The sequence below is a fragment of the Pan paniscus genome, chromosome 11 (assembly GCF_029289425.2).
Source record: "Pan paniscus chromosome 11, NHGRI_mPanPan1-v2.0_pri, whole genome shotgun sequence".
Classification (NCBI taxonomy): Eukaryota; Metazoa; Chordata; class Mammalia; order Primates; family Hominidae; genus Pan; species Pan paniscus.
Window position 1 is genome coordinate 119,278,492 of NC_073260.2, and position 5,363 is coordinate 119,283,854.

The 5,363-nt window shown below is 40.8% G+C and overlaps 1 long non-coding RNA gene across 1 annotated transcript; it reads left to right on the forward strand.

The window, feature by feature from the left end:
* The first annotated feature begins 1,086 nt into the window (after positions 1-1,086).
* On the forward strand, positions 1,087-4,669 carry LOC117981626 (uncharacterized). Its single transcript, XR_004673197.1, has 2 exons — positions 1,087-1,596; positions 4,136-4,669. It is a non-coding gene; the product is annotated as an uncharacterized LOC117981626 (long non-coding RNA).
* Positions 4,670-5,363: the final 694 nt, after the last annotated feature.

Here is a 5,363-nt window from a genome sequence, read left to right on the forward strand (position 1 = left end):
CACTCTCACAGGACAGTTGCATTATATTAAATGAAACTATTACCTTGTTATTCTTTTTATTTGGAATTTAAGAATGGTTTAAGGAGATGTGTGTGGCTGCCAAGTTGACAATTAAGTCTTGTGGACTTAATTTTAGGTGTCAACTTGACCAGATTAAGGAATATCCAGAAATCTGGCAAAGTATTATTTTGGGTGTGTCTGTGAGGGTTTTTCCAGAAGAGATTAGTGTGTGAATCTCAATGGACTATGTACAGAAGATCTGGCCTCAGTGTTGGTGGGCAACAATCTATCAGCCCAGGGCTAGGAGACAACAAACACAGAAGGCAAATTGGTCTCTGAGAGCTGGGACAGACATTTCTTCTGCTCTTTGGATATCAGAAATTTGATTCCACTAAAGTCCATTATCACACCACTGACTTTGTGTGTTAACATTCTGTATGTATGTGAAAACATTGAAACTTCCTCAATAAATGAAAAGATGTCCTTTTTGTAAATCTGCATTTGTGAAAGATGAAATTTCTCAAGATTTCAGCTCTTTGAGTGATTGAATATGTGATGGCCCTTCATGGTTTTTGCTTGTTCTCCTCCAAACACTTAGGTGTACATCATGTCATTTCAGAGGATTGCAGTTATAAAGCTGGGTGCATACAATCACCAATCACAGTGAAATACATTGTACAATTCACTTTATGGCCTTTAAAAAAAAATGAATACCGTTCATCTGCCCATACTCATGCAACTACCATAGGTATATCTGAGTGTTTATGCTTGCAAAAGTATGTATGCTATTATTGTCTATTTTATTGTGCAGTGTGGCCTATAAAATGTTCTTGTATTTTTATGTTTTCAGATATATCCCTCTTTAAAATGTAAATAAGTGTCTTTTAAATAATTGTATATTATTTTTCCTAGAATTATATTTTTGGGATTTTGATCTTACAGGATTAGAATTTTTGAGATTTTTGGCTTTATAGATTTTGATCTCTCAGGATTTCAACAACTGGGATGATGGTGTTTGGGATTGTCTTTCAGAATTATGATCATCCTCCCCTGTAATTTTATGGTGTGTGTGTGTTTGCTAGGGGTGTGTGTTTTCCAATCTCTAAGGGTAAATACAATTTCCAGTTTAAATAATCACAACTGTTATCAATCAACCAATTGCCCAGAGGAGTCAAAGGAAAGTATGAAATTACTAGAAACTGATAGAATCTGATTTCCCACCACTGTAAAAAGTAAAAAGACCCCAAGTCAATACTTCACTAAGACTTAAGACCAACTCTAGAGGCCCCTGTATTTTCTCAACCTTGTCAGGATCTTTGGAGGGCAGATGCCCCATCCACCAGTCATAACCACAGTCCAAACACTCTGTTGGAGATCCCATTGGCTGCTCACACTCAGTCCCCACTCTACTGTGGTGGTAAAGATCGGATTTTTATTTTGTAATGTGTTTCTATTGAAAGGGTCTCACTGAGAATCTCACCAAGGGAAGGAAAGTTGTGGAAACAGCAAGCTGCCTGACTGAGAGGCTCTTGGTGCTCTTCTCACCAAGGAGGGTGAAGCTTTGGGGAGGAAGTGCTGCCTAGAGACCTGAAGGAGGTAGGGTGCATTACAGTACTGTCTTCATGTTACATCAATGTGTTAGTTTATTTTCACACTGCTATAAAGAAATACCTGAGACTGGGTAATTTACAAAGAAAAGAGGTTTAATTGATTCACAATTCTACATGGCTGGGGAGGCCCCAGAAAACTTACAATTATGGCAGAGGGTGAAAGGAAAGCAAAGCATGTCTTACATGGCAGCAGGAGAGAGCAAGGAGGAAAGTGCCACACTTTTAAACCATCAGATCTTATGAGAACTCACTCACTATCACAAGAACAGCATGGGGAAATCCACCCCTATGATCCAATCACCTCCCATGACATCTCTCCCCTTATGTGTGGGGATTACAATTTGACGTGAAATTCAGCGGGGGACACAGAGCCAAACCACATCATTCTGCCCCGGCCCCTCCCAAATCTCATGTCCTTCTCACATTGCAAAATACAATTATCCCATCTTAACAGTTCCCCAAAGTCTTAACTCATTCCAGCATTAACTCGAAAGTCCAAGTCCAAAGTCTCATCTGAGACAAGGCAAGTCCCTTCTGCCTATGAACATGTAAACTTAAAAAAACAAGTTAATTGCTTTCAAGATATAATGCAGGTACAGGCATTGGGTAAATGCTCCCATTCCAAATAAGAGAAATGGGCCGAAACAAAGGGGCTACAGGCCCCAAGCAAGTATGAACCCCAGTAGGGCAGTCATTAAATCTTAAAGCTCCAACATAATCTCCTTTGACTCCATATCTCACATCCAGGTCACGCTAATGCAAGAGGTGGGCTCCCAAGGCTCTGGGCGGCTCTGCCCCCGTGGCTCTGCAGAATACAGCCCCTGAGGCTGCTTTCATGGGCTGGTGTTGGGTGCATGCAGCTTTTCCAGGCCTATGGTGCAAACTGTTGATGGATCTACCATTCTGGCATCTGGAGAAAGGTGATCCTCTTCTCACAGCTGCACTAGGCAGTGTCCTAATGGGGATTCTGTGTGGAGGCTTCAACCCTACATTTCCCCTCTGCAGTTCCTAGTAGAGGTTCTCCATGAGGGCTCTGTCCCTACAACCTACTTCTGCCTGAACATCCACGTGTTTTCATACATTCTCTGAAATCTAGGTGGAGGTTCCCAAACCTCATCTATCACACTCTGCACACCTGCAGGCCCAACACCTGTGGAAGCTCTCAAGGCTTGGGGCTTGCACCCTCGGAAGAAGTGACCTGAGCTATACCTTGGCTCCTTTTAGCCACAGCTGGAGCTGGAGCAGCTGGGATGCAGGGCATCATGTCCCAAGGCTGCACAGAGCAGTGGGGCCCTGGGCTTGGCCCACGAAACCATTTTTCCATCCTAGGCCTCTAGACCTGTGATGGAGGTGTGGGGGTGCTGCCCTGAATATCTCTGAAGTTCCCTGGAGACATTTTCCCCATAGTTAAGAGATGTGTGACTATATAGATAGATAGAAAGATATCCAGAATTGCGACAGAAAATTATTAGCTAGGAAACATGTAATCTTTATTCATAGATAGAAAACTGGATCTCAAGAAAAGCCAGTTATTTCTGATAAAAGTGAAGACAGAGTATGTTCAAAATAGGTAAACTCAAATGAGTTATCAACTAGCTACTGTATCTCTTAGTACGAGTAAGTACTTTAAAATAAATCCTCCCTGGCTGCCACTTTCATGAGGCAGATGTATATAATGTCATTCTACTTCATGGTGACCTCTTAAAGAGACCTATACTCATCTATACAGAGATACCATTCAGACAACTATGGATTACTGGAGGGTCCATGGAAAGAAAGGAGCAAGCTATTTTATAAAATGATGACATCTTAAGGAATATGTGAGCTGGAAAGGAGTTCCATAGATAAATTTGATTAGGAAGGCGTATAAAATTTTTGAAGAGTGGCAATTGTGAAATCAGACTGCTTGGTTTATATTCCTACTCAACCACTTAGCTGTGTTACCCTAAGAAATTAGCTTCACCTCACTGTGCCTCAGTCCTCTCATTGGTAAAATGGGGACAATAATATGTACTCTGTGGAATTGTTGTAAGAATTGTTAGATAAATCATGTTAAGCATTTAGCATGATGCTTGACATTTAGCAAAAAAGTATCAAATGTTAGCTTTTATTATTATTATCAATCTTACTGAATTTCTTTCATTAGAGCACATTTGCAAACCATTATTTTAGCTACTGTTGGTGAATCAAAATGTGGATTGCTGAAGGAGATTTGGCAGATTTTCTTACAGTGAGAGGGAGATTGCATATTAGATGGAGTAGGAATGCCTCTTAAGGGCCTGCCAGGTCCCTATCGCCTCTTCAAAGCATGGGAATACAGAAAGATTTGGGTCCCTTCAAGGGAAATTCCATTCATCTAGCTACCTTTGCAACCAGCAACTGGTGACGTGAATAAATAACCTGCTCAGCAAGAAGGTAATAATAACTTAGACAATCAACCTTGTGTAAATTAGAGTCACAAGATGTTTGGTTTCCTGTATAATCTAGTGGTAACATCTTGACATATATCCTCGAATTTTTTTCAGAATCAAGGACTACCACTGCACGAAAAATGCTGATTGCTGTCACATAGACCTCAAACAGAATGGAACCTCAGACAGACCGGAACCCGAAAGTAGATGAGGAAATTCCAGAAATTCCTCAGCCCTAACTCACTTTAGAGAGCCCCTTACCTCAGCCTTTAACAATCTTTTGCTTGTAAGCTATCAGGGAGTTTTGGTCTTAAATGTTACCTGCCAGTTCTCCTCGTTTTCTGCTCTGCAATAAATGTCTTTTTTTTTTTTTTTAATCTCTCTATAAGCCTAGGAGTGTGTGTTTGCCTTTGCTGTGGCAGTCAAGCTGACCCAAGTTTGGTTTGGTAATGCAAATATTAAAAATTGCTTCAAAATAGTTTAAAAACAGATAGAACAAGTGAAGCAATATTTAAATGCAATATGTCCAAAGCTGTGTTACATATGCTAGTTTGGTGAACCAATATAATAATAATAATAGAAAATGGCGATATTATCCTCTTAGATGTTAACAATGGCTGTTTACATATTAAAGACTTTAAAGACTTGTGTACTTTAAATTTAATCTGGCTTTTCACAACTTCTTAGACTACTGAAACTACTCATGATCAATGACCTATTAATAGCTACTAAAAGTAGTTACTGTGAAATCCTTTCAATACAGGTGAAATCCTTTCAATAACAGCAAGTTACAAAGGAAAAGTTTAAACATTTGGGCACCAGCAATGGCAGAGTGAGGACTGAGTGTGGGCAGTCAATGAGATTTCAAGTAGGGCCTTGGGAGCAGTGATTGGTGAGCAGCTTGAGGGCAACCAATGGAAAGTACAGAACTAGTCAGGAGTAGGAACTCTCACCTGACAGTCCTCCAGGTCCCAGTACCAGCTTCTCCTGGATATTGAAGATCCTCCATTAAGTTTTCCTGCAGAAGACCTCAAGGCCACTCACAATTGTGTTGTTACATGACCATTTAGGCAGACATTTAATTGAGCTGGCTTTGCTCTAAATGGTTAACTGGCTCAGTAGCACCCAGACTCTTAGCAGGTTGGACAAGAACAGACTGAGCTTCCTGGGCCTAGACTCTTTTGCTCTGAACCTTCAGTCTTTTTCTGGGAACTGCTGTTGTCACCTACCAACCTGTGTGTGTGTGCCTATCCTGGGCCTAATGCTGCTCTCTCTTCCTGGCTCAACTGGGCTTTTATAACCTTCAGTCTGTCACTCAACTTGAGTCAGTGGTTCCAGCTCC